Raw genomic sequence first — 14535 nt, 5'->3', positions numbered from 1 at the left:
TTTTTCTCGGTGCAGACATGCTCCTTCCCTGTCCCCATCTCTCTGACAACCAGTGGAGTAGCTCAGCAATGCACGGCGCCTTAAGAGAAGGCTGTGCTAAAATATTTATTTTTGTGTCAGAATGTGTAAACACTGGTTTTCATTTCAGAGCCCAAATACTATCCCACCCTTCCAGTGCTGTCAATATAATTTATGGATCTAAAAGCTAATTATGGAAAAGTCACAAGTGTTACAATCTGCAAAGGTAAAGCAAACCCATTCCTTTCATTCCTCAGGCTCTACAGGGAGAATGAGGCACAAATTTCGTGTGGCAAGAAAAGACTGGTGTATTCATGACGTACTATCATTCATATTAAACAGGAGAGTGCTCCTCAGAGTCTGAAAAAACAGACGAGAAGACTTTACGTGCCAAGAATCCTGCCTGATTTTCTTTACATTCTGCTAGGAAGAAATATGGAAAACAATAATATTTATCAAAAGGTATTTGAAGCACCTCTGCTGTTCTTTTCATATGCTATGTTAGTTTTTGTAACTCAAAGTAAATAGCTGTTAAAGGAAACTAATGAACATAAAGGACTAACATTTCCAAAGTATGTATTAATGCTTCTGAACTAATTACACTTTTAAAATAAACTCCTTTCATACCCATACAATAAGCACGGCCACAGACAAGTTCTCTGATTGGACTGTGACTTGCAGCATGTGGTGTAGGGCTGAAGCTGCTGTTTATTCTTGACTGTAAGGCACAAAAAATCTCAGAGAATTGCTGTGATGGCTGCTAAAAAAATTTAAATCCTTCTAAGGCAATCAAGATTAGTATTTTGCAAAGCAGAGGGTCTAGCACTACTGTAAAATTTTTTTATCTGGTATGTCACAACCTTCAGTATTATTCTTAGTAGTGTGATTTTCTCTACCTTATTGATGAGGGGTTTGCTTTAGAAAGCCCTTTGTTCACAAATATGATCTAGCCCGTATATGTAGCCAAATGAATAGAGGTCGTCTGTTCTGAAAGTAGCCTAGCGTCCTATGCCATCCTGTTGCACTTGAAATCTGAAATTGGAAGATATCTTTTATTGTTAACTTTTCTAACCTTACTACAAATGGCACATAAATAAGTGGTCCCTCATTTTCTTTGGGTACTCTTGGAGTCTGTAGGGATTCAGCATGGAAAGGGCAAATACGTGAGCCATACCAGGCTCTGCTCCGTCATAGAAGTTTATATACAACAGACAAAAAGGAAGGCTGATGCACTCCTAAGAGAAAGCCCAAGAACTGTAGTTGCTGCTGTAGTTTGCACTGTCAGACATGAATACATCTCAGTACTGCTTCATGGCCCTGGAAATGGTGATTAACAGGCAAAGAGGGTGAGACTTAGCTTAAGAACTCATGGCCACTGTACTGGGAGCTTGGGTAGGCAGCGGGGAGACAAGGAGAAGAACAAGGGCCATATCAGTAACACAGTCCTGACTACTGAAAATACTGTTATAAAATCCTTTGCCCAAGCCTTGAGACAGAACATTCCTCCTTCCTTTTGGAAGGGACCATGCCCAAAGGCACCCACCTCCCAAAGCAGGCTTTGTAAAAGCACAAAATAACAAACAAAGATAACCTTGAAAACAAAAGAAACTCAGATTTCACCTGGTGGGTAGCCTAAAATCTCCTCTGAGTGCTCTACCCTGGCAAGCTGATCCTTCCCTGGTCCAGTTCTGCATTTTTTTCACTGATTCCCTGCAATAAGCTCCCTCAGCCCCCAGAAGGCATGAGGCTGTGCTAGGAATCTGCATCCAGAGCATATCACCTTCCTCTGCTCTGGTGTCCTGGGCCTCCTTTGCTGTGTGACCCACTGCCTGCCTCATCTCACCTTCTGGAAGCTGAGCACGTCCAGCCAGCTCTGGGGAAGGTGCCACCTCCCCTCTGCTCAGTGCGGCTCCGTTGATGGAGCAGGCTGCAGCAGGGATGAGGTAGCAAGGCAGTCTTTCTTGTCCTCGCATCTCTGTCATCTGTCTACCGTCTACTCTTGTAATCCATGGTCGTTCAGCATACCACTAGCAAGGCCACACATTGTACAGCATTGGTCTATGTAGGTTTGGGACAGAGAAAGACGTTGGAAAGATTTTTAGACTTACTGTCACTCCATGGTAATATAGACCCTGTCTAAGAAGAACTCCAGGCATCCTGAAACAATAATTTGTTTTTTCAAACAAATATCCCTTCGAAATACAGAAATCTAGTAATGTTTTATTTAACCTTCTAGCCTTATGATCTTTGAAACAGGCTAGAAATGTCTGAATCCTGAAGAAAATTAGTTGAATATGTACATAAATGGATTTTGTCAGAATTTCTTGGAAAATTATTTGCTTTCCTATTAAACTATGGATGGCAGCTGAATGCAGAAGGTATCTTAGAATAAATTACGCAGTCATAGAATCATGTAATCATAGAATCATATAATAGTTTGGGTTGGAAGGGACCTTTAAAGTTCATCTAGTCCAAGGCCCCTGCAATGAACATCTTCAACCAGATCAGGTTGCTCACAGCTCTGTCCAACCTGGCATTGAATGTTTCCAGGGATGGGGCTTCTACCACCTTTCTGGGCAACCTGGGTGAGTGTTTCACCACTCTCATTGTAAAAAAATTTCTTCCTCATATTTAGCCTGAATCTCCCCTCTTTTAATTTGAAACTATTACCTCTTGTCCTGTTGTAAGAGATCCTGCTAAAATACCTGTCTTCCTCTTTCTTACAGGCCCATTTTAACTACTGGAAGGCTGCAATAAGATCTCCCTGGAGCGTTCTCTTCTCCAGACTGAACAACTCCAACTCTCTCAGTCTGTTCTCATAGAAGAGTTGTTCCAGCCCTTTGATCATCTTTGTGACCCTCCTCTGGCCCCTCTCCAACAAGTCCATGTCTTTCCTTTACTGAGGACTCCAGAGCTGGTTGCAGGGCTCCAGATGGGGTCTCATCAGAGCAGAGTAGGGGGGCAGAATCACCTCCCTCGACCTGCTGGCCAGACAAATAGTCCTATGTTAACCTTGTATTAAGATTATTGCAAGATGCAGTAATGTTAAAATAAAATAGAATGAAGTTTAGGAGAGAGAACCTGGGGTTTGGGTTCCAGGGAAGCACCTCAGCTGCAATGGTAGCTTGGATCCAGCAGGATGCAACTGAGTCTGGGCTCTTGGCTGGGACCTGTCCAGTGCCCTCAGGTTGGGGCAGCCTTTCCTTAACGTTGGGTTAGACAGTGGAGAGCTGGGAGAACACCACCACCCCAGAGTGTCCAGAGAGAAGACAGCTATCCAGTGCCATCTGTTCCTCTGCACAGCCTCTGAGGGACTTATCTGGAAGATGCAAAACAACCCCACCTGTTTTGTGGCAAACCTCTCGCAGAATTTGTCAAACTGACCAAAACCTCTCACAGCTTGGGCTGCTGGGTGGTGTCTATCTGCATTAGTCTCACTGGAGTGAAAAAAAATCTTTCAAACTGGCACCAAGGCAAAATGAGTAACCTAAAACAAAACTGCAGTTTTACAAAATGGTCTTTTTTAACTCATTGATTTCTGAGTACAGTTAACAAAATTATTATTTCAATACCACTGTAATGTAAATATAGGGATTGTGTTCTCCTTATGTGGGGATACCTGATGTTGCTGTATCGATTTTGAATAGCAGAAGAAGCCCTTCAGACCTGCAAAAGACTTATATGTACAAATTATATATGGTAAATTTTCACAGAATCTTTCTTGGCTTGCTGCCATCCTGGAGCTATACTTGTTTTGTGCTTATGGAACAAGCTTCCCCAAAGCGGCACTCACCATTCCACTACAAAGCCAGTGTACATAGCAGGAGAAGGTAAATTACACAAATGCCTGCAAGCAAAACACTAAATGCTTTGATATCATTCATTAATACTTTCATAGGTATGAAGCTTTCTCTAAAAGAACAATAGTTGAGAGCCTGCTCTGATTTCTAATCCTAGGTTTGTTCCTAATATAAACAATGTACAGCAGAATGAGTAACTAGTGGTTGTTTATTAATCATTAAAAATTATTTGATCAGAACATCTATTTCTGCTAATCCAGTAGATGATTCTAAGGAAAAGGTTGGTTCGGGGTGGGTTTTTTTCACTGCTTCATCAAGGGGCAGTGAGACTGGATGACCTCAAGAGTCTTGCCCAACATAAATGATTCTGTGATCTATAAATTAAAACAAAATTTCTTAGGAAGATATATCATGTGATTTGCTGAGGTTCAGATATATCATTTATCTTCTTGATGCACTGAGGAATCTGCAGAAATTAGTTCCTGGTTTCCAATAATTTTCCATTTATTAGCTTGTAACATGTGACCTGAAACTTCACATCATCGTAAGTGGTAGGACGATCAGGTTATGAGTGGCAGAAAAATGTGAAAATAGCAGAAATTTGCAAATTTTCTTGAATTATATTTACGTTACTGCTTTTTTCTTGGTGACTAATCAAGGATATTCCATTTTTCTAACTAAAGCAGAATTTAGTTTGGAAATTTTATTAAGAAATATCGACCCAAAGATGATTTTCTAGATATAGTATATTGTTTTGATAGGCTAATTTTTATTGAATTATGCTCCACTAGCACTTATTTTGTTTGTTTGTTTTGTTTTTGTTTTTACAGCTCTGTTTAAAGGTACACTGTTGATTTCCAGATGGTTTTGTATACATTCAGTGCCTTTAGTTTTTTGAATTATTTTCCCTGAAAGACATAACAACACACTGCTATGATTCCCATCTCAATTATTTTTGCAAGGTCATGTTCTGTAGGATTCTTTGCATCTTTTCCTGGTCTGTAGCAATATCTGTTTTTCCTATTTAACATTAATATTTATTCCTATCATAGTAATTATTAACATACATGTATACTTCTCAGAAGTCAGCTGAAGAGACAGAATGATTACTAGAACCAACTCCCTGTCCTTCCTCACATAAGTATGCCACACCTGTTAGTATTTCTTTTACTTAACAGCTATATATTTGTTCCAGAGCTATGGCGAGATAAAGTCAATTGTAGGTAAATACTTTTCTGCAAAATTTGAGAATCTTCATGCTTTGCTTCTCTGTGCATGTATTCACTCCTCGAGTGATGCTGAACCTCCAGATGCTGTCCTCAACAGTAAAAATGACCACTGATTCCTTCAAAAGGAAATGCTATCACAACATATGCTTTTTGAAGTATAAATCAGATACATTGGATGGACTGACATAATATCAAAACTCTAAATGTCTCATCACAGCTACTTATACTGAGTAATAAACACAGAAATCAACACTGTGCTTTAATAAAGTTCTTTCATTGAATTCTTGAATTTGAAAGCTGTCAGGGGACCTTCTTCTCATAAAGGCCTACCTAAATAATGAAAACAGTGAGAGGAATACTTTCAGCAACAGAGAATTTAGCCACAGCCATATTCTGTGTAGTCTAGGAAGAGGCTGGACTATTGGAGTAAACCTTTCTGCACCCTCTGTGATTTTGTCATGTATATCACCCTACAGGGAAATGTCTTGGTGAAACATGAACTGTACAAGCAAAAAGGAAGATTGTTTTGCCTGATGATGTTTTCAGTGAAAATCACTACTACTAATACTAGAAGATCTACTGAGACCCAGACTGCTCAGCATGTCAGAGGTATAATCTCAGAATAAACCTGTGCCAATTAGGATAGAGTCCCAGATTAAACCTGTGCATGTGTTAACTTTGTCTGTTGATTACAAATGCTTGACTGCTGAAGGGAGCTGTCAGCTCTTTCTGTGAAACACGAAAGAGCAGTCCAAACAGGTGGTAACTCTGTGTGAAAAATGAGGCAGGATTTCTTAGGCTACATCCATGTTAATCAATCAAGCAGCTCTGGGACAAACTGAATTTTTATTCTTATCTTATATCTATGTTGGGTGCCACAGTGCTGCTATCTCTACACCCCACACTAATTTGGCTTTCTGAATAGGGAGCAAAAGAAGGCCTACCTTTGCAGCTGACAAGGTACCTCCTAATCCAACCAGGCCTGGTGGGAAAAACTGGAGCTTCTCCTGTAAGTCAGGGACTTGTCCTACACTTAACTGAGAATGGATATAACCCTAATTTCAGCAGTTAATCCTCCACAGTGCCCATGAATATATTTCTCTCTATTTGTCAACATAGCACAACCCCATTTTCAGAGAATGGAGAGCAACAAGGGAGTTTCCAGAGCAAATCAGCAAAAGGCTTCAAGAACAGCAAGACTCACATTGGCAAGTGGCAGTCCATAACCTTGCAAGCTGATGCACAAGCACGGCATTCAAAACCAAGAAAGAAAATCATGCAGGGCAGAGAGAAGTAAATTAAAGTTCTGATGGCAAAGATGTGTGGAAAAGAGGATTGCCTTTGATATGGATAGTATTTGAACATGCCCCTGGGAAAAAAACAGTAGGGTTTGTGGGGTATAGAGATGTTAGGAGTGGACTGCTGTGGTGAGCCAGCTGATCAGGACTGAAGGGTTTGTGCATGAATAGGAATAAGAGAAAAAAATCAGCATAAATGCAAGTTAAGATATTATGAGAATTTAACATACTTTAAAATACTTTTAAAGGACACAGGAAAAGAATTGTCTGCTACTATTGCACAAATTTAAGTGATCTTTAAGTCTTTTGAACATCAAAGGGGTGCTAAAGATGAGATTTTTGGAAATGATCTTCAGGTAAACATGGCAATAGTGACTTCTGTCATCTCAAACATCCTTGTGATATGCTAGAACTTCAATTTTATCAGTAAAGAACTGTCACACTGTATTAAAAACTTCTCTCAGATAATTCTAATAACGTATTTTGTGACTGCTTAGGGGCATGAAGCTAACAACATAAGTATTTTAAGAAATATTGTAATGAACCAGAGTGTCACTATAAAGTCATCACAGTTGTCCAGTCATGTAGCCAAGCTGGTGTTGCACAGTCTAGGGCTTAGGGTGACTGTAGCTTACTTGTCACAAAAATTTGAAATGTATCTGTCCACTACATCACATGGACAGAAGTGCTGGGTGAGGGGTATGGAGGGACTACTTTGGGAGGAGAGCTGCTCTGAAGGAAACTCAGAGCATGGGGCAAACAGATCACTCAGTCAAGGGATTGTGTGGTGCACCTGAACCATGGCTGAGGGCACCTTCGCAAGTGGACTTTAGGACAAAGGAGCTGGAAGATGAGGAACTGCTCTTATTTGGCTACTGATAAAAGTAAGTTTGTCAGCCTATGATCTCTCAGGCACAGCTGAGGTAGGAGTCTGTTTAATAGCTGTAGCTGTATCTTGTCATATGCAACAGGACATTCTCTTCCACGGTGTTACTGCAAAGAAAATATTTCAGCCCTGCCCTCCTGGCTCTGTTCCTGCTACCACCTTCCTTTCTGCCCATTTATCAAACACCCAGTGCACTAAACAATGATGCTGGGAAGGAAAACAAGAACAGTCACCACTCCTGAAGAAACCATTAGAAGCAACGCATGTTTATTTTGATCTCAGCAGGGTAACAAGATTTCCCCAGGATGTCCAATGCCAGGACAGCAAGCATTCCAGTGACAGGACTCAGGTATGTCTGAAAATTACCGAGAAAGGCACACATGAATCTCTCTTTCCCCGTCTCCACCACTTTGAAGACTGCCTGTCACTATCCAATGGCTATAAATATGAACATCACCAGTGTGATCCTGAATGGAGCCAGGAACACTACAGGAACTTCCTGTTGGAGCTGCTCATGCCAGGGGTTTGCTGCATTCATTCCTTGCACTACGGTGGGTGTCACAGCAGCAGGGAGCACAGCCAGGCACCCTCTCAGAGAAGCTTCTTGAGTCACCTTCACAGGGATCAAGCCTTAGCACAGCTTTCCAAAGAACACTTCCTAACACAAGGTCCACAGAGGTCACTGAAGAGATTTCTCGCAGATCTGTGGGGCAAAGACTTCACAGCTGGAAGCATGGATGGCACCTTCCAGCAGAACAGCACATTTCTGCACAGGGCTGTTGAACAGGACCCTGAGGGAGACAAGGGTAGAGCACACAAGCAGGGTGACATAGGAGACAAATCCCAACACTGGCAGGGGGAAAAACACCACACAACTTCTGAGGTAGGAAACTTTCTGCAGCTCGTCTTTACGACTTCATGTCAGGGTAAACCCATCCTGGGACATGGGAGGTCTTGCAGTGAAGCTTGCTATGCCGGAAGCTCACCATGAGACTTTCAGTTAGTCTCATGCCGGGCTCACCATTTCCCACCACTAAAGACAAAAATGTCCTGTCCCACAAGGGACTTGTTGCTTAATGCACTTAAGGTATTTGGAGACCTTGGAACAGAAAGTATCAAGTATTCCAGTTTAAACCTGTTGTATGGGTTTGTGGAAGGTGAAAATCTCTGTTTCGTTAAGGTTATCCAATCAAGAACCCTTTCAGTGCAAAAGGGGATAACAAGGACAAAATGATTAAACACAAATCCACACAGACACAAACCTGGTGCACAAGAAAAAAACAAGGCAATGGCAAAGACCAAAATTCTTCAGCCACCAATTGATGGGCCATCAAGAAACTACAGGCACAGCTTCGAAGAGGGCCAACCTGAGCTTCATAACTGATAAGAAGGGGGCAACAACAGGAGCAGGAGGATTTGGAATATTTGAGGGCAGCCTGTCAGACTGTGCAAAACTTGTTGAGGAACATTTAGGGGAAGAGGGTTGAACAGAGAGGAGGGAATGGCCCGTGTGTGAGCAGTTTCTGATGGCATGTACATCTTTCTCCCTACCCTGTAGGTGTCAGTGCTGTAAGGATGAGGTGCCCAAAGCTGGGGGCACCCTGTGAGTGGATGTGGTGCTGGCTCTGGAGCCAGAGTGCCGCAGTGGTGCCATGCACTGCGATGGGTGAGGAGCTCAGCCCAGATCCTGGGTCAAGACCAATGTGCATGTCCTGGGTGCCGCTGACTGTGGGCTGGAGGGGCTCAGCACTGTGGCTGGAGCAGGACCAGGGGTCACAGCCCAGGTGCTGGGTGCCAGCTGCTGAAGGGAGGGTGCTTGTGTTTTCCACCAGCCTGGGGTATGTGGGTCTGCATGTGCAATTCCCTAGCAAACTCCAAGCTGCACTAGCTGGTGAGGAGGGCGTCCTGTGTTTTTGCAGTGGCATCAGGTGGACAGAGGGTCTGTTCTGGTGTTTGGAGGGATTCTTGCAAGTGTGGGGTGCCTGTGAGAGTATGTCTGCTTGCTAGCGAGCACTGAGTAGGACCTGCTGGTGAGTAGGGGACATGTGGGGTGGGTAAGAGGGCTGGAATCTGCACAGGTGTGTTAAATGGAGGTGTTGTACTGGTACTCAGAGGCTCTGTGAATGTGTGCATGCTTGTGAACCTAGAGAGCATCATGTGTGTGCCTTCACTAGTGAACCTCAGTCCTGAGCAGCCAGAGAGGAGGAAGGGGACTTATCTGCCTATAGTTGTGCTTTATTTGAGTTCTGGTCGCATTATGTGTAGGTGCTGCTGAAAGCAGTGCCAGATTCCTTTGCTTGCACGTGTGTCTGTGCTTGTGTTTGTGTCTCTGGGGTACAGGTCCTGCTTCACTATTGGCTGAACCTGCAAACATGAAAGCAGCAGCTGTGTGCGTCAGCCTGGGACAGGGATTCACAGGTCTCTGGGTGCACCAGACTGGACTCCAGCAACCAAGCAGGAGAAAACCCTTGGTCCTGGAGCTGCTAGAGCCTGCAGCCACTTTGAACACCCCTTAGTAACTGTATTCATTGTTAGTCAACTTCCATTGACTACAGATGAGACATTTCATGTAAAAGAGTTAAGTACATGGGAAGGATCTCAAGCCCTTTATCTAAAAATACAGAGGAAACTCCATACTCACTTTTGTCCACTGAGTTTTGAGCCATCTTCCCAGATCCAGCCACCACCAGTCCTATTCTGCAAACCAATCCAGTGAGATTTGGTGTGCATCCTCTGGAAGAAGTCCTAGGATGGACAGAGAGACATAGAGAGATCAGTAGACTTGGAGAAACCCAGTCAAGTCCTCAGTTCTGAGGGGGGAAAAAAGGGGTGCTGTGTGAGGAAGGGAATTTGAAGAAAATTTCTGAATGTCCTTTGAACATCCATGTGTTTTTTCTCCCACAGGGACATGCTCTGTGAAACTTGGCATTCTGGAGTGACAGGCAGCCCTCTGACTGTGAGTTGTGAGGGCTGAGCCCCTGGCAAGCTCAGCAGAGGCAGGCAGAGAGAAGTGAGTCCCTCTTGCAAAGGGGCCAAGGGAAAGCCTTGCCTCTGTCAAACGCAGGAAGGGAGTGAGTGAGTCCCAGTGCCTTGCAAAGGCCATTTACACTCTCCCTTCCTCACAGAGAGGAAGAGCTGGGCAGTGCAGTGCCTTGGACCTGCTCCCCTGTAATCTTACTATCCTTCATGGAAAAGGTCCTTTGCCTTTGCCACTACAAAGGCACCCACCATTTCACTGGTATTGCTGATCACGAGGAGATGGGCTCCCTGTGCCCTGCAGGATTCCTGGCTGGAATTCCAGTCCTTCTTCTCCTGGGAGAAGAAGTAGCAGCTCTCTCTGTAGGTCACCCACTGCTCAGGGCAGTGTGGACATGAACAGCTTGCAAAACAATCATACATCTCTCTTCCTATTCATAATCACAGCCTAGTTCATCACAAACAGATTTCACAAATACACCTTCTTTGGAAAATGTTTCTCCATAGTTACTGTAATGCCATCTTTGGAGCTCCTCTGAGACTTGCAAAGACAATATAATTGCCTCAATCAGAGTCCCTGAAGGGGTCTGTAAAGGGCATCTATTTTCCACATTGGGAGTAGGTGGGAGAGCATGTAGGGATCTCCTGTGAGTTTCCTTTTCCTTCCAGTGTTTTTACCTTTTTGGCTTTGGTCCATGTTTCCTTCTGTCCAATGGGACAGACAAAGCCCTGGCACCTGACAGACTTGTGGCAGATCACCCATTTCCACATAGTCTCCACCACTACTGCTGGCTGCTGCTGGGGTACATCCTGTAGCACACACCTGAAATACAGTTGCTTTGTACAAACAGCATTTCTGATTCTTATACTTGCCTGAACCTCTTTTTCACAGCATTTCACAGCAAGCTTGTCAAAAGGCTTAAACTTCCTAGGAAAATGAATCATTTTATAGCAGCTGCTAGCCATGGAGGTCTTGCGGTTTGAGGTACCCTCCTTTTCCCTCCTAAGAGGAGAGCAGCTGGTGCTACTGGACCATGGATGGACACTGAACATACCAGTGCTCATTCTCTTGCTGAGCAACACCGATCTCCAAATGCACAGAAGATAAATGACGCTTCAGGTTATGTCCTCCAGCCTAGAGCTGTACTTATCAGGATGTAAATGGTCCTGAGTGGCTGAGTATCCAAAGCAGTGTGCTTTTACATACTGAAGTCTACCCACTCACCCCTTTCAAAGCCATCTCTGACACCCTCTGCCCCTTACACTCTTGTTCCTGTTGAGGGAAGTTCTAACTAGACCAAGTTTAACATTTAAAAATCTCAGAAAAAAAGAAACAAGTCTGTTTTAAGAGACAAAAGTTACTTCCATGCTCTTCTTGGACCCCTCAGCAGACCTCAGGAGCTCTGTTTTGCTCCCTGCCACAGTTCTAAATTCAAAACAAATCTATTAATTGCAGGAAATTTATTTACCCTTGATAATATAACCCACTGTTGTTCCCAGCAATGCCAAGAAGAGCATCCCTAGAATGACTACAATAATCCAGCAAGTACTACGTGAAACAGGAGAATCTAAGAAGAAAAAGAACATAAATGTGAGAAATGTGAGGCTTTCTCAATGGGACCAGTTATAACAATACAACTTATCTCAAACTGCGATGTCTGTTTACCTCAGCCTGCACTCATTTCAGAGTCCAATACTGTCTGACCAGGTTATTTTCAATATTCCACACATGGATATTTTAATGTTTAATACCAAATTTACTTATCTGAAAATACGTGCTATTACATAGGATTCCGATTTAGCAGAATGATACAGCTATGTGTTGAAAGCACAACACAAATGCAAATTACACTTAGTAGAATAGATTAAGTTCTATATACAGCTGAATCACACTACAAATATGATTCTCATTGCCAGGCTCTGTGATATGCTCACCACTGCAACATTAGGTGGTACCAGAAAGGAAAATGTGGGTTTAAGCAGCTCAAGCCTGTTGATCTCTTCGAAGATCTTTTTGTCAGTTATTCAGTGGTTGTACTCTGTGTTAGGCTGAGCCACATATAGACTCACTCCATGCTGGTCTGGCTAACTCAGGAAGACCCTTGCATTCTTTTGAGTGCTGATACAACTGTTAATCTAAAAAAAAAAAGTATCTGTCTGGCCTCCTTAATGTTAAGTTCAACTTTCTTTCTGACAGCCACTTTTCAGTCACTGCATACTTCATGAGTACATTGCACTTGCCCATCTCCTTTGAGCCTTCTCCCATTGTAGAGACTTATTGATCAGTGACAACTCAGACTTACATCTGAAGAGCAGTCCAAATACAATGACTGTTTCGATATGGCATCAACAGAAATTATGAGGTCACACATCACTTTGTTGGCTTTGCAAGTCTCCATCTTTAACCTGCCTTGAACTACCCATCCTTCACAACTTCAAACAGCAGGATAAAAAGAAAAACTTGTAGCATACAAATGCTAAGACGTGAAATATGTTAGACTATTTATTCAAAAATGCATACAACCTTCCCACTATTAACAGACTTTACCTTTGCTCTTGATGTTCTCCTCTGTTCTTTGTCTTCTCATCATGTGTTTCTTGGAAGAACTGATCTGTTGCACGTTCAGATAGATGTGCTCCTTTTTATTGCTGTCACACTCTTTTAAGTGTTGGGGTTTTTTACTTTGCTTTACTTGAAATTTAGAAACCCAAATATCAACAAAGTCCAAATCTAGATCTGAATTTCCCTGGAGATCAATAGAGCTTTCCTCCCAGCAGTTTGGAATCATTTCTAGCAACAGAGCAAATTATTAGCAAAAGAGTAATACATAGAAGCAATGGTGTCCTAAATCAGCTTTCTCAAATACAGTATCACTTAAGCAATGAAAATAGCTCATGAAGAGCTCTGTCTTTTGTGATTAAACTGCTGCTACAACAGATACTAGGTAGGTCAATGCTAGACAGGGGATCTTGCTTTCACAGGGAACTGTCATTATCTCGCATTCTCCATATCAATGAATATAAGAAAGCAAATTAGGCTTGACTGAGATGACAAAGGTGAGGAATAAAATTTCCTTACACATTCAGTCTATATCAATGGCATATTGATTTAAAAACAAAGTCCTTTGAGCATCTGGACAAGAAAATGTGGGGTTTTTTACCTTAATTCCACAGGAGGAAGCTGAAATGTAAGAGCAAAACAGGTGGTGCATCTTTCCCAATCTTCATATGTGACTGTGCAAGAAGACAAAGTGATCATTACCGTCAGACTGAAACAGGATAACTGAGACATGAGAAAAAAGTATTGTGGTGACCCACACAGGAAATGCACATTCCTTTACCCCAGCACTAAGCTTTACCCTTTCAGAGTGACAGTGACAAACCCTGTGTCTGCCATGATCACTCCAAACTCTGAGCTAACTGTTATGCCACATTCACTGAGAAACAGAATACATTGAACAAGCTCAATCTGTAGAATCCGTTACTAAAATTATAGGCTTATACTGCCAGTCCTTTTCCTGCAAGAATGATTTCTCCAATCAATCCAACAATGTCAGACTTTCCACTCAACTTTTTGATCTGTGTAGAAAGAAGTAGATCTGTGTAGAAAGCTCATGCCTGCTTTACAGATAGGTTGGCACTTAGCTTCAGGTGGAAAAGAGATATAGTACCTTCAGAACAGAAAAGGACATCACAAATAATTCATTTTGTTAAATCTGAGAATTAATCAAAATCTTGAAACATAATGTTATGAATATTTGCATAAATATTTTCAATTTATAGGTTACCAGGAACAAATATGTTTAATTTAGAAACATAAAAATAATTTCCATCCCTTTTCTTCATTTCCTTTCCTTTCTCTTCTTTTTTTTTTTTTTTTTTTTTCTTACTCCATGTACAAGAACTGGTCAAGGATGTAAAGGTTGGGGTTAGATTTGACAGCAGTAACAATGAGACAAAAAAAAATGAGACTGAAAAAAAAGGGAGAAAATGAAAAACAGACTCACAACCTTAGACTTGAGAAGAGTGGACTTTGTAGTGCTCAGGAATCTGCTTTCAAGAATCCCATGTCATACAGTCCTGGAGAGAAGAGGGGTTCAGAATAGCTGGCTGGTTTTCAGCTCCTCTGAACTCAAGAACGGTCCATCCCCAGGAGCAGGATACAAAGCAAAGGTGGCAGTGGACCTGCATGTATGAGCAAGAAACTCCTGACTAAACTCGAGCATAAAAAGGAAGTGTACAAGAGGTTGAAGCAGGGTTGGATGACCCATGATCCAGGAAGAATCCCCTAACTTGCAGGGGTGGACTTAGGAAAGCAAAAAAATGCC

Source organism: Nesoenas mayeri (genome assembly GCF_963082525.1).
Source record: "Nesoenas mayeri genome assembly, chromosome: 1".
NCBI classification, from domain to species: Eukaryota; Metazoa; Chordata; class Aves; order Columbiformes; family Columbidae; genus Nesoenas; species Nesoenas mayeri.
This window is presented reverse-complemented; position numbering follows the sequence as displayed.